Source organism: Chiloscyllium plagiosum, unplaced genomic scaffold (genome assembly GCF_037043375.1).
Source record: "Chiloscyllium plagiosum isolate Xiang-an unplaced genomic scaffold, Cpla_swu_hap1 HiC_scaffold_45, whole genome shotgun sequence".
NCBI lineage: Eukaryota > Metazoa > Chordata > Chondrichthyes > Orectolobiformes > Hemiscylliidae > Chiloscyllium > Chiloscyllium plagiosum.
The window spans coordinates 14697682-14724802 of NW_028270183.1; the positions used below are offsets into that span (position 1 = coordinate 14697682).

Here is a 27121-nt window from a genome sequence, read left to right on the forward strand (position 1 = left end):
TTTTCCCTGGGGTTGGGGAGTCCAAACCTAGAAGGCATAAGTTTAGGGTGAGAGTGGAAAGATATAAAAGGGACCTAAGGGGCAACGCTTTCACACAGAGGGTGGTGCATCTATGGAATGAGCTGCCAGAGGAAGTTTTGGAGGCTGGTACAATTACAACATTTAAAAGGCATCTGGATGGTTATATGCATTGGAAGGGTTTAGAGGGATATGAGCCAAGTGCTAGCAGGTGGGACTCAATCAGGTTAGGATATCTGGTCAGCATGAACGAGTTGAATCAAAGGGTCTGTTTCCATGCTGTACATCTCTATAATTCTACAAATTTGTTTTCCAGTGTTACCTTTGCTCATCTGATTTGTCCAGTCAATATGAAGATTAAAATCACCCATGACAATTGTAGTATCCTTCTTATACATCTCCATTACTTCCTGATTTATACTTTGTCCAAGAGTGAGACAGCTGTTCAGAGGCCTAAAGATGACTCCCAGGCATGAATTCTCTCCCATGCTGTTCCTTATTTCTACCCTCAATGATTCCACATCACAACCTATAGTACCAATGTCACTACCAACTGCCGCACTGACACCTTTATTAGCAAGGCTCTTTTTTTCCCTTTTTGCCTATTCTTTCAGACTGTCAAATATTGCGTTCCCAGCCCTGGTCACCCAAAACCCCATCTCTGTAACAGCTATCAAGTTAGAGTCATTTATTTCTATTTCTGCTGTCTACTCACCTTTGAGGTCTTGTAGCACCCCTGCCTCTCAGCCAGAATCTAAGTTTAAACCCTACTCCAGGAACTGCTGGGTGGCTGTTCAACATGCACTTCAACAGGATGGTCATTAGCCTGCTATTTCCTAAAGGGAGGGTAAAAGAGTTTGTAATAAAATACGATACAGCAGAATTATAAAGTCAAACAGGAACAGCGCCTGAGAGTTTTGTTGCATGAGCCAAGCCTCTGCAGTATCGATGAGGCAAAAACATTCCTTCTGCTCAACATCAGCAAAACCAAACCCCATCCTCTTTGGAAACACTGCAGTGGTTTTGCATAGTGCTGATCAAACACTCAACTGGAGTATTATTTTCAAACTTTGAGTTCTAAGTGCAGCAACAATTCACCAAATACCTGGGATTTAGTGAGTGTGGGCTATGTTCTTGGAGATGAGGGGTGAATTCGATGAGAATTTAAAATAAAGTTAATAGATGAGGAACAAGTCCAGGAGGTAAAATCAGAACCTGTGGGAGGAGGGGGACAGTTAAATCCAAGAGAAAAACAGTTAGAAGTGACTGTAAACATTTTCTTCACCCTTCTCCACCTGTAACACCACAGGAATGTGAAGGCACTGTATTTGGAGTCCAGATATAGAACCAGCTGGGATCATTAAAAGGCAGACAAATATATATAGGAAGCAAAGAGATTAAGGGGTATGGAGAAAGGACGTTGAATCGGACCGAAGAAATGAAGAGCTACCAAACTTGGACAAGATGTCACACTGTCCCTTTGCTCTCACTAGCAGCTCTACGTCTCTCCCTCCATCTTCAGTAAACTCTACTGCTGACTGGTCGTGAGTAGCTGAAACTGGCCTTTGTACCCCACAGCCAGTCAGCTTGGAGGGTTGTGGGGATGGGGAGAGAGAAACTTTTAAATTGACTTTAGCTGCTTTGTTTGCACTTCAAGTCTCACCCTGTTCTGATTTCAGCGCCTGGAGTTATTCCTTATCCTTTTGTTGTTTTAAACTCCCATTGGTCCACCACTCAGCTTCCTCATCTGCAGGGAAATTTAACTTCTAAAACCAAGCAGGATATTCCAAGTGAGTGTTTGTGGGAAACCACACGAGTATTTCCAAAGAGGATCATTTTGGTTTTGCTTGTGGTGAGCTGAAGGAGGTTTCGACTCATCCATGTTGTAAGACCTTTATATATTGTTCCTGCAGGAGCACACAATGACGTAAAGTCAAAGTGATGTTCAGCACAAATCGTGGACTCATGCTGCTGCAGCTAACTTCAATAAATAAATCTGGATTGGTTAAATGGTCCCAGTCATTGTTGTAAATTAGGCCCTAAATTATTTAGGGAGGGAAAGTTGCTGTCTCTATCTGGCCTGCTCATAACTCCAGGCCCACAACAAGGTGAGTGACTCTTCACTTGAGAGAAAACAATGACCCGTTGGTATTATTGCTAGACCTATTAATCCTGAGGATGCAGGTTCAAATCCCACTGCAGCAGATGGTGGAAGTAGGAGTCTAATGATGACCATAAATCAATTGTTGGGGAAAAACCCATCTGGTTCACTAATCCTTTTGGGAAGGAAATCTGCCGTCCTTACTTGGAAGAAGAGTTACACCCGAAACGTCGACTTCTCCACCCCCTGTTGCTGCCTGGCTCGCTGTGTTCTTCCAGCCTCCTGCCTGTCCTTACTTGGACTGACGAAATGTGACTTCAGACCCACAGCAACGTGGTTGACTCTCAACTGACCGTGAATGAATAAATCAACATGTCCTGTAAAATGACCCTTAGCAATGGGCATCAAGTGCTGGCCCAAGTTCCACGAAAGAGGTAAAAATATAAGCACTGAATAATCATAAAATAATTGGAATCAGTTATTCTGAGGTAGAGAAAGAAATTGCAGAGTTGTGTGCGAGGTAATCCAATTTAACTCCTCTTTCCTCGAACCAGCACAGACATATACGATGGGCCAAATGGCTTCCTTCTGTGCTGTGCATTAGAATTATTTCTGGCGATTAGCGAGCAGAAACTCCCAGGCTCCTGTACCATCAGATCATGACGTTCAGTGGTTTCAGTTGTTGCTGAGGCTTCGGGCTCACGCTTGTATCAGATGTGGCAATTTAGAGAGCGTCCCTTAATGCAATCGTTCGAAGTTAGTGTTGGAAAGGTTTCTGTTTCTCAGTGGAAGCTTTGGCTGCAAACCCCTAGGAGACAAGTCTATGTAAGTCAGATAATTTTTGTTTGAGTGTCGCTTATTTGAAAATACTTTGATCATTTCAATCCTCAGCTTTGCATTTGTTGTGTGAGGATGTTGCTGTTGGAACTGTGCAGTTGTGAAATTGATCATTTGGCTGAAAGTGATGGGAAAGTCATTTTTGTTTGCAAAGTACAACTTTATATTTTAAAAAAAGCTTTACAAATATGACCCTCCTGTACTGAATCGGTTTGTTTTCTATAAATCGGTAAGTTTATGCATCTTTTAGCTGAGCTTTCATGTTGGAGATTTCATTGGACTTGTTTTGCACTGTTACTTTTGTGAGAATTAGGAGGGGGCGGGGGTTGAATGAGAAGGGAAAGTTAGAGGCGCACCCAAGGATGCAGGAGCTTGTCTTATTGAATAGTATTAGGGAGGGGAACTGCCCGAGCTGGAGTAAACCCCGGCAGCATTTTCGGAAGTTATTGGGAGCGGTCTGTCAGTCAGAACAGGCCAATATGAAATGATGGGGAGGAAAGAACAGTCACGATTGAGGAACCCGGAGGACATCCGATTGCAATCTTCCTGAGGAAGAGAGAGAGAGGAAACGCACACTTCCAGGTCGTTTGAAAAATAGTTTGAAAAGCTGATCGCCATCCCTTGGTATGGTGGCACCTCTGACAGTGAGGTATGTTAGTCGAGCAGTGTCTTCCATTGGGGGTCACTGAACTTTATTTTCATAAACAAAACTTTGTGTGTTGTTTCCTTCCTTTCTTCTAATCCCCCAACTTTCCTTTTTTTTGGAAGAAAATATTCTCTGTAAGCTGGGGTTTCTATATTAATTCCAGCTTTTAGCTCTCTGCTCTGTTGACTTGGGTTTGGACAACTGGAAGAGATTTTCCCAATGGTCTTGGGTTTTATTGCCCAGACTGGACCATCTAGAACTAATGGGTCCAAAGTCTCACCTTCAGATGTAAATATCGCCATCCCCACACATGCGCGCACGCACACACACCTTTCCCTGCTCACAGTACCTCCTGCTTTTATTCATCATTCTCTTTCTTCCCAATACGCGTTCTCCCCTTTTTCTCAACCAATTTTTCTTCAACTTTCCTCCTTTTGATAATCCTGCTCTCCCCATTACCTTGCTTCGTTCCTCCATTATCTCACTCTTTTCTACTTTTGCAGCACCAGTTTCACTCAGCGCACCCCCCTCATTTTCACATTGCCCCGAATTGCCATCTTCACCCATCCCTACCACTGCCTTCCCTAGTCGCCCTATTCCCCACTCCTTGTCTCTGTTGACCAGGAGAATTTTCCTTAATATTCCCAGGTCGTTGAGCTCTTGTTGTAATCATATGATCGTGGCAGTGATCCAACGTTTTGCTTTTGCCAGGAATTCAATAGCATTGAGTGAAGATAGATTTCCACTTTGTAGAGCTGGTATTCAAGGATTAAAGTTATCAGCTATTTTATCTTTGTGTAGAGCTGTACTTATTTTGAGAATGTTCTGTCACCCCTGACAAAGCACAGCTATGCTATTTGTAAGCACCCATCTTAAAGGGCATGTCAGACATGCTTCTGTAAAGAGATTTGTAAAATGTATATGTACTATGTCTGAGTATAAAACACTCGTGACAACATTTTGCTTCAAAATCTTTCAAATTTCCTTCACTCATTGGCAACCACCCTTCAGAAAATGTCATTGTTTAGTAGACGAACATGAGCTAGCGACGTTCCACCAACAGTTGGCTACTTAATCGCTTCTTAGTGGCGGCTGAAATGTTAACCAGGGTATTGAGAGAACTCCCAGCTTAGCCTGACATTTAACAACATCCTGAACTGCTGGCAAAGGTAACATGGGACCACATCCAGAAAAAAAGCCCCACCTTTGAACAGCGCACTGCCTTTTCACTGTTATACCGTCGTAGCCCATGCGTTGACATAAACATGACCGCTTCAGCCTCTGCCTCTGTGGTGCAGATATCTGGCGGTTCTGATCTTCTCAGTGTTGGCCCTGTGAACCACAAATGGAATCCCAGAGGCAGCCAACATAACCAAAGATCCCTCCTACCACTCTTCCAACCTCATCTGTCGGGCAGAAGATACAAAGGCTTAAACACACAAACCAACAGATTTGAGAACAGCTTCTTCCCCGCTGTTATTCAACTTCTGAGTGGAGCTTTCAAATTTCATGTTAATTTCACTCTCTGCACACTTTCTCTGCAGCCGTAATATTGTGTTCCTGACTCTGTTCTATTACTCTAAAGCACTTTGTATGGAATAATCTGCCTGTATTGCATGCAAAACAAAACTTTTCACTGCTCCTTGACAATAATAAATCAAATCAGATCAAACATTCAGCCCATCATGTCTATGCTAACTCTCTGAAAGAACCGTCCAGTTAATGCCACTTCCCTGCTTTCCTCCGCGCTCTCCAATTTTCTTTTTCTTTTTATATAAATCTCCAACCTGTATTTGAAAGTGCCTTGGAATCTGTTTATATCACTGTCAAAGGCAGTTTATTCTAAATCATAACAGCTCACTGCATGACAAAATTGTTCTCCACCCTGTTAATTTTTTGCCAATTATTTGAAAGCTGTTGCCTCTGGTTACTGACCCTCCTGTCAGTGGGAACATTTTCTCCATCCACTCTATTAGAAGTTACATTCAAGTTTCCTTTTGTGTTTTTTTGCTTTGTTCTCGCTGGCACTGTTAAAACTTGTTGCCTGTACCTAATTGCCCTTGACAAGGTGGTGGTGAAACGCCTTTCTGAATCACTGCTGTAGGTAAGGAGTTCTTAGATTCCAACCCTGTGATAATACTGGAACAGTGCTGTGTTTCCAAGTCAGGATGGTGAGTATCTTTGGGGAATCTCACAGCTGAAGTGCTCCCATTGTTCTGCTCCTGTTGTCTGTTTAGACGGTACAGGTCGCAGATTTGGAAGGTGCTGATGAAGGAGCCTTGGTGAATCTCTGTTCTGCACTTTTGCTGCAATTCAACAATTAAGTTTGCCGTTACTTTTATGATGCTGTTTATCAGATTTCTTTTCACAATTGAAGAACCCAATCTTTATTCCTAATGATCAGGTTGCGAGCTCTTTTGTTAGACCATGGTATTAATGGTTAAAGCATTGAGGCAGGTAGATGGAGTTATGACACTGATCATGTATGATTGAATGGAATAGCAAAATGGACTCAAGGAGCTGAATGGTCTCCTCCTGTTCCAAGTGCTTATCAGACTGAGTGCCTCTTTTCTGCATGCCTCCAATGCTTGTACATCTCCCTGTATACCTCCCTTGTAGCTAAATGACCGGTACTTGTCAAGCGGGCGCAGTTTTAGAATGAGAGGCTTTCTGTTTTAGGACAGAGATGAGGAGGCATTTCTTCTTAGGATATGATACTTTGGATTTTTCCATCCCAGAGAGCTACAGAGGCTGAGTCAGTGAAGATTCTTCAAGGCTGACTTTGCAGATTTTTTGATCTATTGGAATACGGGGGGTGTAAGTGGGATCCACACAGGAACATGAAGTTTGCAATCACATCCGCTATGATGATATTGGTTAGTAAATCAGTCACAAAAGGTTATGTAGCCTACTCCTGCCCCAGATCCTTGTGTTGTGCCAATTGGGCATAATCCACTAGGTGTGGTCTAACCAGAATGGTTTCAAACGTAAACAAGGCCCTCTTTAATATGGACTGCACAGTTCAGATTTTATCATTCACTATCCTGCTCTGTTCAGTCCTGCTATGCAGTACTTGGACAGGTTGAACATCCAATCCTTCCCAGGTCACCTTCCCTTTGTTTTAATCCCATTCTTGTGCTGTTTTACCTATTGTTGTTGTTCCCACTTTGCTGCTTTGTGCAGAACCTTTTTGTTATTTCTGATCTTGTCTGCTTCCGTTTTGGAATCGTCAGGAATCTAACCAAACTGATAGCAGTGCTAAGTCAGCCTTTACCTTTCCCAGTTAAACCAAGTTATTGATGTAAAACAGAGACAGAGTGAATCCATTCTGAATGCTGATATGTGCCATCCCCCCCTCCTGTTTCTCCAACAAGTTCCTGATGCTTTCCGCAATTTTAACCAACGGCTCACTCATTCACAAGTTTCTCTTTCCTGTCCCAGCATTTCTTACTATTGTTAATGACTGTGTGCTGTCAAATTTGTCAAATTCATTTTCGAATCAATATGTGGAAGAATTTTCCACTCTGGTTCCAGGCTCCCTAATGTCACAGACTATCAGTTGTGACAGTCTGTTTGAAAGATTGAGGATGGGTCAGCAGGTCTCGATATATTAATATGAAATGATTCCAGGATGGATTTATTTTAAAGGAATTTGGAACATATTCAAACTGGGAGGTGAGAGCACAGGAAAGAGCAAAGATACATTTGTGTGCAGGCAAATGACTGATGAAGATGATCTGGCGTGAGGGATTCCACCTGCCTTCTGCTTTACTCTAGCTGTGATTTGTCATTGTACATTACTGGTTCAGTTATGGTTGAGAACAGAAGTGACCGTTATTGTATAAAGTTTATTCAGTCGTCCTTCAATGCAATCCACTGCATATCCCTTTGTAACTATTTGACCTCCCCGCTACCTTTCTGAATTGGGAATACCCAGGATTGGACTGGAGTGTGTGAATTGTGCAATGGTGATTTTATCTGCTTAGAGTGTGGCATTCCAATTTACTGAATCCCTAGAGTGGCGGTTACCTGTGGGAAAAGGAAGTCTGAAGACTTTTTTCTTGTGACATTCCAATATGCCTCACAGCCAGTGAACCGCCTGTTAAAGTGCAGTCATTATGGAACTGAAGCAGCCAACAGGACAAAGCAAACAACTGAAAGATGGCACTGTGGCTGCCATACCTCATACCAATGTGTGGCACTGGGCTAGAGGTGAGATAGTTCACTGCTACCATTCATCCTGTGTCTATTACTGTGCCTAGGGTCTATCTAGTTATCAGTGGAGTATAGTCAAGATTAGAGTGGTGCTGGAAAAACACAGCAGGTCAGGCAGCATCTGAGGAGCAGGAAAATCGATGTTTCGGGCAAAAGCCCTTCATCAGGAAGGCCCTTTATCATTCCTGATGAAGGGTTTTGCCCAGAACATTGATTTTACTACTCCTCGGTAGCTGGCTGACCTGCTGTGTTTTTCCATCATCACTCTAATCTCCAGCATCTGCAGTTCCCACTTCCATCAGAAACAGAAGGGGCATTCAGCTCACAGAGGTGATAGAAACCTTATTGTGGGGGAGCAGGCCATTCAGCCCACACTGACCCTCCAATGAGCATGCCACCCTCCTACACTTTCCCCATAACGCTGCATTTCCCCAGGACTAATCCACCTAGCCAAATCCCTAGACACTATGGGGCAATTTAGCATGAACAATCCACCTAACCTGCACACCTTTGGACTGTGGGAAGAAACTGGAGCACCGAGAGGAAATCCACAGAGACACTGAGAGAATGTGCAAACTCCACACAGACAGTCACCTGAGGCTGGAATCGAACCCAGGTCCCTGGAGCTGTGAGGCAGCTGTGCTAAAGCCTGAGCAACCGTGCCGCTCCTAGTTAGTTTATTTCAATAACACGTTAAATACAAGTTAAATTACTCATCATAATTTCTAAGGACTCTCGGGGCTTATACTGAATACATCTGCTCCGTGTGAAAGTGAATATAGATCTCAGCTGCCTCCACCCAAAAAAACTGTGTGACATCACCAGCTTGTTGCAAGTTCAACATTAACTCTTTGTCAGAACCATTAAGTTATACAGCAGGTACTTCCAACAATGCTGCCCTCCCTCAGTACTACACTGGTCATTGCCAGTCAAGATTGCTTTTTCAGATCTCAAGAGTGGGATGAAACCCACAATTCTTTGGACCTAGAGGTGGTGGGACCACCCACTGAGTTGCAGCTAATTGCGGTGAAGTGCAGTTATCAATTCAGCTTGGTGCTGCAGGTTGTGACAACACAGAAGTTTAATATGTTTCACAACATGACATTTCTGACTCCGGTCTGTTACATGTCACATTTTAAAGAGACCATAATATTCAGGATGATGACTTTAGTTAACCATGTGCTGAGGTCTTCTCGTGTGTTTGTTTGGGGAAAAAGCACAATTCAGTCCAGCTACTAACCCCTACAGTGTGGAAACAGGCCATTCGGCCTATCAAGTCCACACCAACTCTCCAAAGAGCATCCTGCCCAAACCCAACTCCCTACTTTATAACCCTGCATTACCCATGGCAAATCCACCTCGCTTGCACATCCCTGGACACAATGGGCCATTTAACATGGCCAGTCCACCCCAACCTGCACATCTTTGGACTGTGGGAGGAAACTGGAACACCTGGAGGAAACCCCCTCACTCACTCAGTGATTAGCACTGCTGCCTCACTGCACCAGGGACCCGGGTTCAATTCCACTCTCAGACGACTGTCTGTGTGGTATTTCCCCATGTCTGTGTGGTTTCCTCCTACAGCCCAAGCATGTGCAGGTTAGGTGGCATTGGCCATGGGAAATGTAGGCTATGCTAAATTGCCCATAGTGTCCAGGGTTATGCAGTCTAGGTAGGTCTGGGTGGGATGCAGTTCTGAGGGTCAGTATGCAATGGCCTGCTCCCATACTGTCGATAGGGACTCTCTAGCCCCACAGATGCTGCCAGACCTGCTGAGTTTCTCCAGTAATTTGAATAATAGAATCATTGAATTTCTGTTTCTCTTTCTGATTTCCAAGCATCTGCAGTTCTTTGGTTTCATTGGTCAAACCAAGCTTCACACAGACTCAGCAGGCATTGTTAAAATATGACTATTGATGATTAATCTATTGCAGTTTACCAGAGGGGATTATTCCAAGGTTGTACAAAGCCGTAAGAGCGGGAAATTCACTGGTTTCAATTAGACATATCTCGTATTGGAGCCTATTGACCAATTGAACACCTGAATCGAGCATTGGCCAGTCCAGCATACTGAAGCCCATCAGTCACAGCAGCAGTGCATTCGTTAGCTGTGCAGGGCGGTGCCTGCACTGTTGTTTAGGAGGTCCAACTCACACATCAAAAATTCACTAACATTTCTGTTTTAGTCACTCACTCAGTATTCTGTACACACCCACATGTTAAATCATAGAATTCCTACGGTGTGAAAGCTGGCCATTTGGTCCATCAAGTCCACATTGATACTCCAAAGAGCATCCCACTCAGATCCACCTAGCCTGCATAACCCTGGACACTGTGGGCAATTTAGCATGGCCAATCCACCAAACCTGCACATCGTTGGACTGTGGGAGGGAACCAGAGCACCCATAGGAAACACACACACAAAATGTGTAAACTCCACACAGACAATCGCCCAAGGCTGGAATCGAACCTGGGTCCCTGGTGTTGAGGCAACTGTGCTAACCACTGAGCCACCATGCACCCCTCCCCTGCCCATAAAGACAATTTCCATCATCAATCAACCCTAAATTTTATATTTATCATCTTATGTAATAAAAGCAAAATACTGCAGACCCTGGAGATCTGGGATTAAAAACAGAAAGCGCTGGAGAAACTCACCAGGTCTGGCAGCATCTATGGAGAGAAAGACAGAGGTTGTGTTTTGAATCCAATATCCTCAGAACTGTTTATATTTTATAATCTTATGTCTGCCTTGAATGGTATGGAACCACAAAAATCAAGATTAGAGCAGTGCTGGAAAAGCACAGCAGGTCAGGCAGCATCTGAGGAGCAGGAAAATCAACGTTTCGGCAGGAGCCCTTCATCAGGAATCACAAGAGCCTTGTACCACTGTCTACTCCTATAGAAAGGACCAGAGTGCTAACACCATCCTACACTCCAACTAAAGTTAACAGTTGAATTAATTCACAAGGAATGTGATTACAGAGAAATAAAAAAATGCAGTAAATAATCAAAACTCATATAACTGACTGGCTTAAAAATGCTCCAAATCAAAATAGTAGAGTTCAGCATCTTGGCAGTTCCATCAGAAATGAACAAAACATGGTGTGTATTTGGCTGCTCTGGGAACTGTGAAAAGGCAGGCATTGCAGTGAGGCCAAAGTAGGGGAAAGTCTGCGATACCAACATCAGCCCAAGGGCTGGCTTCGCCACACCAGATTACAGCGACAGATCACGAGTCAGATCATCGTGTCAGCGATGACCACTGCTGTTTCAGTCGATAGGCTCAAAGGGGAGAATGGGCATTATTTTTAGTTTGATCTTTTCAAACAGCTTCCACGTTCTGAATTCTACTGAAACGGGTTGGTGTGTATGAATCCAGAAACCATTAATGTCACGCATGCACAAAGATTATCTAATGCAGTTAGATTGTGAATACTCAGAACAATTTCTCTTCAGAGACCAGCAAAGGCCCCAGATTACCTACAACAATTACCATTAATAATAATTTTATATATGAATAAACATTTATAAATATACAAATATAGGGATGGCATGCTTGGAAATCAGAAAGAAAAGCTGAAAATACTGGAGAAACTCAGCAGGTCTGGCAGCATCTGTGGGGAGAAAGCAGAGTTAACATTTTGGGTTATAGAATCCCTACACTATGGGAGCAGGCCATTCCACACTGACCCTCTGAAGATCCACCCCCCCTATCATTGTAACCCTGCATTTCCCATGGCTAACCCACTTAGCCTGCATATCCTTGGAGCAATTTAGCATGGCCAATCCACCCTAACCTGCACATCTTTGGACTGTGGGAGGAAACCCACACAGACATGGGGGAAAACATGAAAACTCCACACAAACAGTCGTCTGAGGGTGGAGTCAAGCCCAAGTCCCTCGTGCTGTGAGGCAGCAGTGCTAACCACTGAGCCACCATGCCAGCCAAGGGTCCAGTGACCCTTCTTCAGTACTAGTTTCTGACTTCAGTGCTTTGGGTTTTTAAAAAATGTTTGGGGTTTTTTTTTTGGAGCATCTTTCCCTCTGCTTAAAACAGCAGAGTACAATAAGTCAGAAATTTGAAAGGTGGGGTGAGGTGATCAGAATCTAGAACACCAGAGTCAGCCTCAGGTTAGGGGCTCGATGGGTTAGGCCTGAGATGCGGACAGAATTCTTCTCTCATCCGGCTTTAGAGCTTTGGAATTCTAAACCCCAAAGCATTTGTAATGGTTCATCATTAAATACGTATAAGCCTGGGATGCAGAAGTCTGGTCTCAGTTGAAGCCCAAGATCAGCCACATTGAATGGCAGCAAGGGTTAATGGGCCAAATGGCCTATTCTTGCTCCTGTTCCTTATGTTCTTATGAATTCCTGCAAATATAATCATTAAATTTGAGTCTGAGTTACAGTGAGTGACACACTGTAGGTTATCTTAACGAGGCCCTTTTGCAAATGTACGAATGAAATGGATTTGCATAAAACAGCGAAATAAAACCTCCCCCAACCTTTAATAAAACTGAAAATTGTTGAGAAATGCTGCTTGGGATTCCTGAACAGCAATCTCAGGGCTTTAATGTTTCACAGTGATTTCCGCTGAGCTCTCTCTGCCAGTCTCCAGTTAAAACTGTCTGTGCTCCCAGAGTAAAGCCTGGAGCTGAGAGAGCTGCTGTTATTTTGGGCTCCGCAGATGTTTGTCATTATTCTAATTATTACTATTCCCACCCACCCCCCCCCCACCCCCAACCCCTCCTCCTTTCTTGATTTTGCTTTTCATCTGGAGCTGATTTTGATTACTTTCCCTGTGTTGCTGAGGAAAGACAGAGATGGAATGGTGCCAGGAGTCTGGAAGCAAGCGGGAGAGAGAGATAGAGGAGGGGGTGTGGGGGAGAGAGAAAGAGGAAAAGGTTAAATACAACCGGGACAGAACAAGATAAGGAAGCTAGCGAGAAACTGGACAAACTAAGGCCTGGCAGATGTCCTGTTGCTCGTCAACGTTACTGTACTTTTTTCCTGTCAGATAGATCTCAAACACCCTTGGCTGTTCTCCACTGTAGCACTCTCTCTGGCAACAGTCACTGTTAGACCTCTCAGGTTACGGGGTGTGGCCTGGTAACAGGACTCTGATGTCAACGCAGCACCAACTTCGGGCCATTCTGTCTTCAGAGACAGGGTGAGGCAGGCCAGAGCTGTTCCCACCAGTTTCTCACAACCCACTGCATCTTCGATCAGTCTGGGTTGAACCCCCTCGGATGAGAAGGCAGTGTCAGCCCTATTGTATCTGACTGCAGGCCACTCCATCTTGCACAGCAAGAGAGAAAAGAAAAACAGGCAGGAAAGAAGGGAGAACGCCTTCTGTGGTAACAAGCCACGTATCTGGCATTTTGGTTCACATTACACAAGAGGCGACTGACCAGATTTATTTATTGTAGGTTTGGTTTGTTACGTTCTGGTTCCAGTTGGCATTAAGCCCAATACCAGCTCATGGGAAACGTATTTGTGGCTTGGCTTAAATAGCAGGAAAATAGATGGACTCGATCTGGCAGCTTAACTCCGGGCAGCTCTGTGCCTCACCTCCTTGTGTAGTCTTCTCCTCCTGGCCCCATCCGCTGCAGCCTCCATTGATTGCTCTAGGCCTTTGCCTGAAAGGGATGCTGTGGGCCTATGGCTGGGGTTAAGAGCTTGAGGCTCCCCAAGACTCACGTTACAGAGGGCCCCTGGCAGCTCTCAATCCAGATTAAAGCCCAGAGGGGAAGGAGCAGAGTGGTTGGCAGAGTATCAAGACAAAATGAAATTTGGTCCTTCTCAAGAAAGGCCCAGAGAATGGACTAACTGAAGAATAGGACTTCCCTGATGGGACCAGGTTAACGATGCTTGTGTGACCTGAAATAGATAAAGTGGAAAATATGTTTCCAAGGGTGTTGTGATACAGCCTGTTGAGAGGCTTGCGCTATTTATAATTTATCGCAGCTTGGGTTAGACTCTGATCTGTCACTTTTAATGAGGGGTGTGGTTCTGGCATCACTCAGCACCTCTGGAGTTGTCCGTGGGCCCTGCCTGTGACCGTTAGGAGTTGAGGGTCACGTTCACGTATCTAATTCATTCGAAGCACGTTTACCTACGAGAGAAAATGCCGACCCTGCTTTTCCGACAAGTGACTACCGATTGTCCAGATCCATTCGTAAGCAAATACTTACACTCCATGAGAGGCTTCTGTGAAAATTTCAGGATTCCAGCTGCAGAATTTGTCATTTAATCCACCTTTGAATTCAGAAACCTCTCTCTCTCTCTCTCTCTGGGGCAGCCCTCTGATACTTCCAGGTACACTGGATTTGAACTTCTTAATGTCAGCTACACAAAAGAAAATATTGCACCATGTGTTTTAACTTATTAAATTACCTCCATAAAGCATTTGGATGCTGGTTTGGACTGGTAAATTTACTCTGTGCACGTTTTAACTTGACTGACACTTGCAGTCTAGAGGTTTACTCGATTAGAATTGGAAAATGGGATTGAATTGGAGCTGGGGATGAATATTCTCATGTGGTGGGGAGAAGGCGGGGGGTAGCTTCTTGAATGTGAACTGAATGTAAATTCACTTCAACCTGAGTTCTTTTTCTAACTTGGATGGTAGAACTGGCTTGAGGGCAGAATGGCCTGTTCCACCCTGCCCTGCTCTATGATGTTATAGTAATGACATGATGTTTCCTTTTTTTGACTTGCACGTGATCGAGTGTGGTTTGCAGTGATCCATCACTGTGTAATGGTAAGGTCCTGGGGAATGTTGCTGAACAACGAGACCTTGGAGTGCAGGTTCATAGCTCCTTGAAAGTAGAGTCGCAGGTAGATAGGATAGTGAAGAAGGCGTTTGGTATACTTTATTGGTCAGAGTATTGAGTACAAGAGTTGGAAGGTCATGTTACGTCTGTACAGGACGTTGGTTAGGCCACTTTTGGAATATTGTGTGCAATTCTGGTCTCCTGGAAGGATGTTGTGAAACTTGAAAGGGTTCAGAAAAGATTTACAAGGATGTTGCCAGAGTTGGAGGGTTTGAGCTATAGAGAGAGGCTGAATAGGCTGGGGCTGTTTTCACTGGAGCGTCAGAGGCTGGGGGGGGTAACCTTATAGAGGTTTATAAAATCATAAGGGGCATGGATAGGGTAAATAGACAAGGTATTTTCCCTGGGGTGGGGGTGTCCAGAACTAGAGGGCATAGGTTTAGTGTGAGAGGGGAAAGATATAAAAGAGACCTAAGGGGCAACGTTTTCACGCAGAGGGTAGTGCGTGTATGGAATGAGCTGCCAGAGGAAGTGGTGGAGGCTGGTAAAATTGCATTATTTAAAAGACATCTGGATGGGTATATGAATAGGTAGGGTTTAAAGGGATAAGGGCTAAATGCTAGCAAATGAGACGAGATTAGGTTGTGATATCTGGTCGGCATGGACAAGTTGGACTGAAAGGTCTGTTTCTGTGCTGTACATCTCTATGACTTGTTGACCCAGAACCCGACATGGCACGATTTTGTACAACTGCACATTTGTTCCAAACCAATTTGTACAATATGTGTGCACTCGTGTTTCTTGGCAGCTGGGATTGGTAAAAATGTGCAAGAGGGCAGGAAGGAAGGCTTGGATCTGAAAACATGAGAACAAAAGGCTTTTCATTGGGGAATTGAGGGAGTTCCTGAAATTCACAGTGAGGGTGTGGTTTTGTTCCTTGTCCCGAAGCCCAGTTATTCAGACAAACAGTGAGCACATGGGTCACACACCACACCGCTGTCCCATCAGCGATGGGAGCTCGCCTCGTGATGTTGTGGTGTCGCTACATCAAATGATTCTGAAAGAGAAAGAAGGAACTTCTACTTGAGATCAAGCATTCTGCGTCACGGAGACAGTGAGGATCATGTGATTTGTGTCAGAAAATATCACACATTCACAGCAGCTCTTTTCAGTATCTGACAGAGGCATTGTGGCTTGTTTAGGGTGGATGGAGCTTATTGTCTGACACAGTGCATCCTTTCCAGTGCACATGCTGAGTGAGTACATGGAGTGGGGATCTAGACGGGGGGTAGCAAATGGCTATTCACCCACAAAGGGCGTCACAGCTTAATCCAATCCTTACTGACACAGACAGACAGACAGACACCCACACACAGAGACATGCACACATGCAGAGACACACACATGCATGGACACATGCACACACATAGATGCACAGACACACTACCCCCTCACAACTGAAGCTGGGATTCTCTTCTGTGTACAAGGCCCAGTCAGAGCCTCAGTCTCTACCAGCCACTGTAACATTAGCCTCATTACAGCAAAGGCTGGGAAGAAGTCACCTTCACCAAGAGAAACTGTGTTCTAAAGAACATGGGAAAATAAATCAAGGAGGGAACCTTTCAGACAGGACTCTTCCTCAGGCACTGACTCTTACTGAATGAATCAAGTCCTCCAACTTCAGGCACTTCCACATTCAGTGTTTTTGTTTCCGCTCGGAGTTTTGATGCCTGCTGTTCAGGGAGCACTCGAGTCAACTCGGTGTTGCTGCAGGATTTTATGCTTGAACTGTAAGGCCAGTGCAAACCCAAGCTGATCCTCCCTCCCCACTTTCCCTTCATAAGGTTTAGAATGTTTATTATAGGTCCCAGCCAAAGAAAATGCGAAGGCTGTCTGTTATCCCTCTAACGCTGAACACTCTCACATGAAACCCTTTGGACTGGGATGTTGAAGGCAGGGAGGTAAGTACAGCCTCTAGCAGACGGCCTGACTACAGCCCTGAAAGTGATTTACCCCATCTGGAAAAGCTCCTGGTCCTTGGCAGAGAATGGAAATGTTTTCATTGGAAAGTTGGAGTTTGTTTTCATTGCTGTGTGAGTGTGTGTATACACCTGTATCTCTATGTATGTGTGCCTGTGTGTATGTGTGTGTTTGCATATGTCCCTTTATGTATCTGTGTGTGCACCTCGGTCTGTGTGTCTCTTGGGACAGAGCGACACACCATTAAGAGGGTACGAATAAAGCAATCCTTAAGAAAACATCAAAAAGCCTGTGAATTTGCAGAGAATGTGCCTTGTTTTTTTGTTATAACATACATTCTGCAGCATGTTCTGTTAACTGATCACAGACTCTGACCATTCCTACAGGAATTCAAGTAACTGCCAATTCCGTCTCTCTGCATAGATGCCCTTCGTGTCTTTCCATTATATTAATCTCTCCATTGCAAAAATTTGTATTAATATTTGAATCTTGCTTTTAAATGTATTTTTCTACCAATAGCTTCTATTTGCATGCTTAATCACAGTCATCTTGCCAGGCTGAAAGTGAGACATTTTACTAGGTTTCTGCCCTGGCACTGCAGTGCGGGAGGCTGTGGTGACTGAGTATTTCCATAAGAACATGGGAACATAAGCAATCAGGTTAGGAATGTGCCATACTTTACTGTTGAGTCCAGTTGCGGCTGGTCTTTGGACTCAACTTCACTTTCTTGCGCAGTCCTTTATTTGTCTGGGAGACCAAAAATCTCTCCATTGCAGCTTTAGCTCTTTTTAATTCATTCTCAGGATGTGGACATAGTTAGCTGGGCCAGCATTTACTCCCAATCTCCAGTTGCCCCTTGAGAAGGTGGGGGTGAACCACTGCAGTCCACATGCTATAGATCGTCAGTGCCATTAGGGAGGCAGTTTCAGGATTTTGACCCAGTGACAGTAAAGAAACAGTGATATATTTCCAAGTCAGGATGGTGAGTGGCTAGCAGGAGAACCTGCAGGGGGTGGTGTTCCCATGCATCTGTTGCCTTTGACCTTCTAGTTGGAAGTCTTCATTGGTTTGGAAGGTGCAATCTTTGGTGAATTTCTGCAGGGCATCTTGCCGATGGTACACACTGCTGTGACTGATTGTCGGTGGTGGAGGGAGTCGATGCTTGTGGGTGGGGTGCCAATCAAGCGGGGGCTGCTTTGTCCTGGATGGTGTCAAGCTTCTTGAATGTTGTTGGCCCTGCAGCCATCCAGGCAAGTGGGGAGTATTCCATCACAGATGGTGGACAGATTTAGGGAAACAGGAGGGGAGTTACTTGCTACAGGATAGGCCTGTCCACCATCTTTATTCAACTATGGAAAATCCAGAATTCCTCTTCACTCAAATGGTGGTAAATCTTTGGAATTCTCTACCCTAGGGAGGTGTAGAAACACAATCATTGAGCATGTTCAAGACAGAAATTAGTAGTCTTTGGGAGACTAATGACATCATTAGATTAGATTAGATTACTTACAGTATGGAAACAGGCCCTTCGACCCAACAAGTCCACACCGACTCGCCGAAGCACAACCCACCCAGACCCATTCCCCTACATTTACCCCTGCACCTAACACTACGGGCAATTTAGCATGGCCAATTCACCTGACCTGCACATTTTTGGACTGTGGGAGGAAACCGGAGCACCCGGAGGAAACCCACGCAGACACGGGGAGAATGTGCAAACTCCACACAGTCAGTCACCTGAGGTGGGAATTGAACCCGGGTCTCTGGCGCTGTGAGGCAACAGTGCTAACCACTGTGCCACCGTGCCGCCCCACTAGTGCGTAAAAGTAATGTTTTAAATGGCTTCCTGTTGTTCTGCAGATCCTTTATCCCCTTGGGTAGTGAATTCCATTGAAGTGAAGAAGTTTCTCCTCATCCGTTCTAGGAAAGATATTATTAAGCTAGAGATGGTTCTGAAGATATTTATCAGGATGAAGAGTTTGAGTTATAAGGAGAGGCTGGACTGACTGGGACATTTTCCACTGGAGCATAGGAGGTTCAAGGGCCACCTTCAAAAGGTTTGTAAAATCATGAGGGGCATAAGTAAGGTGAATGGCAGGTGTCTTTTCCCAAGTGTGGAGGGGTTTCAAGAGTAGGGGGCATATTTTTAAGGTGAGAGGAGAAAGATTTAAGAAAGACATGAGGGGCAAATAGTGGTTTGCGTGTGGAGTGAATTTCCAGAGGAAGTGGTGGATGTGGGTACAGTTACAATGTTTAAAAGACATTTGGCTAAGTACATGAATAGGAAAGGTTTGGAGGGATATGGGCCAAGAGCAGGCAGGTGGAACTAGTTTGGTTTGGGATTATGTTCAGCATAGACTGTCTCTGTGCTATATGACTCTGATTGTCAGTCTTCATTGATCAGCACCTTATCCTGATAATGCGCCCACAGTCCCCATCCAGGGGAAACAACCTCTCAGTGTTGACCCTATCAAGCCCTTAATGACACTTGTATTTTTCAATGAGGTCAGCTCCCATTCTTCTGCACTTGGAGAATGTAACACCAATTTAGTCAGCTTCTCATACAAGACAACCACCTCCTCCCAGCAACCATCTCATGTACCTTCCCTGTACCACGTCAAGGCAAAGATATCCTTCAATACATATGGAGAGCAAAACTGCACACAGTCCTCTAGCTCATAGAAACTCTTATCGCATTTTAGCAAGATTACTTTATTTCTGTACTCCAATTCCCTTACATTAAAGACCTCCATGCTATTACCTGTACCCGTATGCTGACTTCAAATGTAAACAGACCCAAGTCTCTCTGAACAATAGCTTTCACAAATTTCCTACCTTTTAAAAAAATATTTAGCTTTTCCATTCTTCCAGTTAAAGGAAATTATCTCAAATTCCTCCACATTATATTCCGTCTGCCACCTCATTACCCATTCATGTAACCGTGGGAACAGGCTGGACTGTGACATGTTTTTCAAGATATACCATGGCAAGCATTTGCAAACACAAACCATTTGCTGATTGGGATGTAAATAGGTACCACATGGGCATTTCTCTTTATAGTGAAACCTCCCTGGGTACTGTACTCTGGAGCATCGTGTAGGTCATGTGGTTAGAGTTTTGGTCAAACAGCTAGGCTGTAGGGAACATCTGAAAGGAGCCAGATGTCATTACATCATTGTGCCTCAGAAAGAGACCGTTCAGCCGAATGAAGCTGACTGGAGACTCTCCCTTCCAGCTGAAGGCTGAAGAAAATTGAGGATGCTGTTTATCTGCGGGGGATTTATGTCAGAAGGCTCGGGAGAAACAACAGGAAGGGGAGAGATCAGATGAAGGGGAACGGGAGAGGAATATCAAAGCGGGGGAAAATATTTTCCTCTGGGCAAAGGCTTCATTGGTGAAGGGGTTGGTGGGTAATACTCACATCTCCTCCTCTCTGGAACAACCTTTTGGTCCAATTGATTTTCACTCAGTCCGGTTTGAGATGGTGTGACTGTTTGTACATGAAGTGGTTCTGTTACAATGATCACAGGTTATCTGGTATAACTCCAGCCCAGTTATATTCCTAGAGTTGATTGCAATGGTCATTAAAGCTCTCTGTCGAACATAAGAACTAGGAGCAGGAGTAGGCCATCTGGCCCTTCCATCATGCTCTGCCATTCAATAAGATCATGGCTGATCTTTTCATGGACTCAGCTTCACTTACCCCGCCGTTCGCCATAACCCTTAATTCCTTTACTGTTCAAAAATCTGCTGTTCAAACATCCAATGATGTAGCCTCAACTGCTTCACTGGGCAGGAATTTCCACAGATTCACAACCCTTTGGGTGAAGAAGTTCCTCCTCAACTCAGTCCACAATCTGCATTCCCCCCTTATTTTGAGGCTGTGCCCCCTCATTCTAGTTTCACCCAACAGTAGAAACAACCTCCCTGCTTCCATCTTATCTGTTCCCTTCATAATTTTATTTGTTTCTATAAGATTCCCTGCTCGTACTTCTAAATTCCAATAAGTATAGACCCAGTCCACTCAATCTCTCCTCATAAGCCAACCTTCACATCTCCAGACTCAACCTAGTGAACCTCCTCTGCACTCCCTCCGGTGCCAGTACATTGTCTCTCAAGTAAGGAAACCAGAACTGTACACAACTACACCAGATGTGGCCTGATCAGCACCCTATATAGTACAGCATAACCTCTCTGTTTTTAAATTCCACCCCTCCAACAATATTGAGTAAACATTAAGGCTGTTGTATACTGGAGACATGGCAACTTGCTGTGAATTTTACAGATGTGTTTCTAACTAAATATTATTTTAAATTCATTCCCGGGATTCGCATGTGGTTGGCAAGGCTGATGTTTGAATTGGACTTGGAAAAGAAACTCGCAGGTGCTGGTGTTTCCCATGCATCTGCTGTCCTTGTCTGTCTGGATGGTCAAGGTCACATGTTTGGCAGGTGATGTCAAAGGAGGCTGCAACTTCAACATTAGTGCAAAAAGTTAAATCACTGTTGGGACCATAATTGTTCACCATTGACCTGGAATCAGAAAATAGAAATTCAAAATCTACAGCTGACAACATGGTGGTTGATTATAGTCTCCCCAGCTGTCTGGAAGCAGACCATTCGGCCCATCGAGTCCACACCAACGCTGCAAGTAGCATCCCACCCAGACTCTCTCCCCTACGTTTCCCATGGCTAACCCATCTATCCTGCACAATTTAGCACAGCCAATCCACCCTAACCTGCACATGGAACCATAAAGTCATAGAGATGTACAGCACAGAAACAGACCCTTCAATCCAACTCGTCCACGCTGACCAGATCTCCGAAATTAATCTAGCCCCATAACCCTCTCAGTTCCTATACCCATCCAGATGCCTTTTAAATGTTGTAATTGTACCAGCCTCCACCACTTCCTCTGGCAACTCATTCCATACATGCACCACCCTCTCTATGGACTGTGGTAGGAAACTGGAGCAAACCCACGTAGACACTGAGAGAATGCTGCAGACTCCATGCAGTCACCCGAGGCTAGAATCGAACCCAGGTCCCTGCTGTCGTGAGGCAGCAGTGCTAACCACTGAGCCACCATGCCACCCCTAATGCTGAGGAAAACCACAGCAAAATACCAAAAACAAAGAGAATGAACTTAACAGAAGGGCTGTGCAATTAGAAAGTTAATTTCTGAATGGGATGAATGTGAGGTGTCGCATTTTGCTGAAAGGAAGGATGACATAAACTCTTTGGAATTGGGGAACCAATGAGGTACACAGATCACTGAGTACCAACATAAGTTAATAAGGCCATAAAAATGCAAACATCGCAGTGGAGTTCATTTCCTGTAGAATAAAATTGAAGAGATGGAAGTGCATTAAACTTGTATCAAATTTAGGCCACACTTGGAGTATTGTGCACTATTCTCCTTTCCATCTGATAAAAAGGGTAGATAGGGCCTGGGAGGAAGCATAGAAAAACTTTACAAGGATTTTTATCACAACTGAAAGATGTAAGGAAAGTTGGCAAAGGCTGTGGTTTCTTTTTTACAACACAAAGGTGGCTGACACCTAGACTGTTAAATGTTCATTCTCAAATTAAGTAGGGCGTTGATGGCTTGGACATGGCCTGTTTCCACACTGTAGGGAATCTAATCTAATCTAAAGTACTTTCAGATGTGCTGTACAAATTGAGTATTCTTCCCTGTGTATATAATACTGGAGCCCGCAAACAGGGGGCGCTGAATGTGGACAACGAATGTCCACCTTGAGATATGATTAATGTTACACATGCGTCGCACTGACTGCCACTGACCAAAGTGGCTAGAGAGTCTTAAACTCGGGATCACAGTCTCGGTGTGAGAAGTTGACCATTTAGGGTGGAGGTGAGAAATTTCTTCATGTAGACAGTTACAGATTTTTGGAATTCCCTGCTCAGTTGTTGAAGGTTGAGGCTGAGATAGCTTTGTGGTCTCTCTGACGGGAGATGACGTGAAAGTGGAGTTAGGCACTGAGGGATAGAGGGATCGTGTGGGAAGGTGAAGTTGCGGTAGAAAATCAGTGAAGACTGTATTGAATGGAGCAACAGGACTTGTAGAACTGAATGGCCTCCTCCTGCCTCCATTCCTTATGTTCTCTCAAAAATCCCCAAGAGCAGACACAAATATGTTTGCTGCATTTTGCAGTTGCACCATCGCCCCAGTGACCCAGGATTGAACCATTGACCCTGAGCAGATGTAGCCAGGTCTGAAAGCTCAGATGGATCTGGAGACTGGAATGGAGCAACATCACTGACAGACCATCCATACCTGCATTAATACGCTACCTTTCATGATTAAAGGATGTGTTCTGGCAATGGGGTTGTTTTCTTGAACTGTCGTAATTAATGTCAGAAACATGGCCGCCAGTTCTCATACAGGAAGCTCCCACAAACAGCGATGTGCCCCACCCTTCGTTTCCATAATGCTAGCAGTGGGACGGATATGAGTCAGAACTCCAGGTTAAATGCCCTGGCTTAGTGCCATGGGATCATTAATGTCCACCTGAGAGGGCAGGCTGGGCCTAAGTTTGAAGGACTTGCATTTCCCCTGCACTTTTCATGACCCCAAAATATTCTTCAAGTATTTGTGAGCCACTTTTGAAGTGTAGGAGCTATTATATAAAGCAGAAAACAAGACAGCTGGTTTGAGCACAGCGAGCTCCAACAACCAGCATTGTTATAACGATTGGATAACCTGGTTTTGTTGATTTGTTTGATCGTACATTGGGCAGGCCACTGTGGGATGATGAGACTCATGTAAATCGTGATCATGTAACTGATCACGTGATTCTGACATCAGAAAGCGAGATGATACCAGACTGCAATGAGTGTGTGTGTCTTGGATACTGCACTAGAGAGTAACATAATGGGTTAACAAGCTTGAACATAAAAACATGAGAACCAGGAGCAGGAGTAGGCCATCCAGCCTGCTCCGTAAGATCATGGCTGATCTTTTCATGGACTCAGCAACACTTAACCACCTTCTCACCCTAGCCCTTAATTCCTTTACTGTCTATCTTTCTATCTTTGCCTTAAAAACCCTCAACGAGGTAGCCTCAACTGCTTCACTGGGCAGGGAATTCTACAGATTCACAACCCTTCCTCCTCAACTCAGTCCGAAATGTACTCTCTGTTATTTTGAGAATGTGCCCCCCCCCCCCCCCCCCCCCCCCCCCCCCGCCCCGTTCTAGTTTCACCCACCAGTGGAAACAACTTCCCTGCTTCCATCTTATCTGTTCCCTTCATAATTTTATATATTTCTGGAAGATCACACCTCCCCGCTCCCCAATTCTTCAAAATTCCAAGGAGTATAATCCTGGCCTACTCAATCTCTCCCCTTAAGCCAACCCTCTCAACTCTGGAATCAACCTGGTGAACCTCCTCTACACCCTCTCCAGTGCCAGCACATCCTTTCTCAAGTAAGGAGACCAAAACTGTACTCAGTACTTCTGTCGGACTCTTGCCCACGCATTTAAACTATCAACTGTATATATTCAAGTAAAAATCAAACTCACCCCCTATTTTTGGCCAAACAATTTGGAATTTTCCATGTATCACTTATAAAAGTCGACCCTAGTTCTTCACAGATAACAGATCGATGTTTGTGAGTTGAGGTATTATCCTATACATAAATGTTATGGTGAGGGAATGAATTTTATTTTCGTGCTATTATGTGTTTTGATGTACAATTCACACCAATATTAGGCTATGGATTTCTTAAGTTCATTATCGAACAAGCAGTGTGATTAGTGTGTTTCAAAGTTTATCACACCATCAATCCCTACATAAGAGAGGTCTATTTGCATTTACTTCACTATAAATACCGAGCAGCTGTTGACGATTTCTCACAGCTGCAATCATTAGTGAGAGTCAAATATCTGATAACTTTTCTTATTAGAAACAAAAGCTTGAAATGTTGGTTTCAGAACTGAAAACAACAGTAGATGAGGGAAAGCAGCGGGATGTGGAAGAATTTGGCGCGAAAGGAGGATAGTGGGCTAGTGTAGGTTAGGTGGGCTTGGATCGGCGCAACATCGAGGGCCAAAGGGCCTGTACTGGGCTGTATTTTTCTATGTCCTATGAAAGTTTAAGACGCATCAGGTCAGAGTCAGGTGACAACCTCCCTTTGTGTGCAGCTCAGCGGAGCTCAGTTCCCCTGTAACACTTGTGGAATTACCGTTAACTCATTGTATTTTTTTCTTTATTTGTTTACAGATCAGTTGGGCTTCTGCTAATGATACGATATTTTGGAGAGTAGCATGAATTTCAACCCCTCAAAAGTAATGTCCATGTAATAGTTGACCCTCATAAATTTAACCTTAAAAAATAGTCTAAAAAATTCCACTTAACATGAGTATGTACAGTATATCCATCCACAGACTTCCAGTGTCCTCTGCACACTTTGCTCTACCATGATGTGGAGGTGCTGGTGTTGCACTGGGGTGGACAAAGTTAAAGATCACACAACACCAGGTTATAGTCCAGCAGGCTTATTTGGAAGTGCAGGCTTTCTGCTGATCATCTTAGTGTCATCTGTGAATTTTGACACACTACATTTGGTCCCCAACTCTTGGAGATAAGGAACAAGCAACTTCAGGGACAGTGTCAGTGTAGGCATTCGCAGCCAGAGATGCTGCAGACCTGTGTCACAGTGTGGAAGTGAAAGTACAAAATTAAGCAGACAGTGGGGATAACACCCTTCTCATCATTAACAATAGGATTCTTTATTTCCACCTGAGAGGTGGAAGGGACTCATTGCTGTCAAATTTTAACAGTGCAGAATTGCCTCAATACTCTTAGGAAAGGTCTGCACACTGTTAGCACTTCTGTGTGAGACAGTGACATGTCACTGTGAAATAAGAAGTGTCCTGTGACTGGCCCGTTTGAAAGGAAGGGGGATTTGATCACTATAGTGAGACGAGTCTGTATTATCCTCTGACACTGAGGATTCCACATGTTTTCCTGTGAGCACATATGGCCTCTGATTAAATCACACTAAGGCATGAGACTTACGGTTCAAAAGAGGGATTGTTATCTGACTGAGAAACCTCAGCTAAAGTTCACTGCTGCTGAGATTTTATACTTGAGAGCTAGGAACTGCTAAAGGGGTTGTTTACTTCAAGATAAAGGCAAGTGTGGAACATTTTCTTGAACATTCCTTCCCCTTCCGTGACGCACAAAGCCTTCTGGTTTAGGCCTGAGCTCAGGGAAAGTGATCAAGCATTTCGGGTGAGAGAGGCGCATTGGGATGCCTGGCAAATGGTGAAATTTGGCAGAAATTGAGGGGTGGGTGGTGGGCACAGTGTGCAAACCTTGTGTCCTTTCACAATTCCATGGTGTGAGCAGACTTTGTTTTAGGTTGAGGCTTTGGCCCATTGCGCAGTTAATGGAACTCACTGCGGAGTAGCCTATTGTATGTGGGCATAACATAGGTCAAGTGGTGCTTAGTTCATTAGCAAAAGAACGTGGGCTTTGAAAGCCTGTGGGTTTATTATTTAAAGATATTTCAGTTTTAAAGCAGGATTGCAAATTTCTCAGCAGCTTTATCAGTGGACCTTGTGTTATACAGTGTCCATACCAGGCACTAGGTATCTGACTGACAGAAAGAGTTGGGCACCATGGAGTGGGTAGGCCAGCAGGATTAGGGAGCAAAAGTGCAGGCTGTTGGCTTCACTGATGCTTGGCATTTTCTCTGCCCATTGTTCAATTGCTCCCCCCCCCCCCCCCCCCGCTGAATGGAATGTGCCATTCTTGAGGCACACGTGCTGTTGTTGGGGTGAAGGATGACTACTGGCGGGGGGACATCTCTGATCGTTGCCTGTGGATTTAGGAAGCCCATTAGTGGATAGGGTCTGAGGGACAGGTGACACAGAGGCACACGTGGAAACGCCACTGTGTTTGAGGGCCATTTAATGTAGCTTTAATGTTAGTCACAGCAGCTAAAAGTGAGCAACCACACAACATAATGAGCTTACCTTTGCTGAGGTGGTTGGATAAATGGAAGAACAAAATATTATTTAGATAGAGAAAGGCGACAGGCTGCTGCAGTACAGAGAAATCTCATACAGGCATCACAAAAACATGAGCCCCGCTGGTACAAAGTGTTAGACCACATCTCGAGGAGTGCATCATTGTCTCCTTATTTAAGGAGGGTTAGTCTTGCACTCGTGATCATTCAGAGAATCTTCACTTGGCTGATTCCTGGGATGTAACGGTTGGTCTTAGGAGAGTAGGTTGAGGAGGTGATCAAGTCAGAGGTCATCTTATTGAAGCATTTAATATTGTGAGGAGGTTTGACAATGTAGATGCTAAGAAGATCGGTGGCTGAGTGGATAGCACTACTGCCTCACAGTATCAGGGACTGGGTTCGATTCCACCCTCGGGCAACTGTCTGTGTGGAGTTTTCACATTCTCCCTCGGCCTGTGTGGGTTTCCTCCCACAGTGAGAAGGTGTGCAGGTGAGGGTGGATTGGCCAAATTGCCCACAGTGCTCAAGGATGTGCAGGTTAAGTGGAAA

The 27121-nt window shown here is 44.5% G+C and overlaps 1 protein-coding gene across 5 annotated transcripts in view; it reads left to right on the plus strand.

Moving 5' to 3' along the window:
- The first annotated feature begins 2899 nt into the window (after positions 1-2899).
- kank2 (KN motif and ankyrin repeat domains 2) overlaps positions 2900-27121 on the plus strand; it is a 173802-nt gene continuing 149580 nt past the window's right edge. For 3 of the 5 annotated variants that reach the window (XM_087983393.1, XM_043694828.2, XM_087983394.1), the window contains exon 1: positions 3413-3605. The gene's annotated coding sequence lies outside the window, so the exon portion shown is untranslated. Of the gene's footprint in view, positions 2945-3412; positions 3606-27121 lie in introns of those variants that run through there. The other 2 variants (XM_043694832.2, XM_087983392.1) reach the window with 2 other exon arrangements.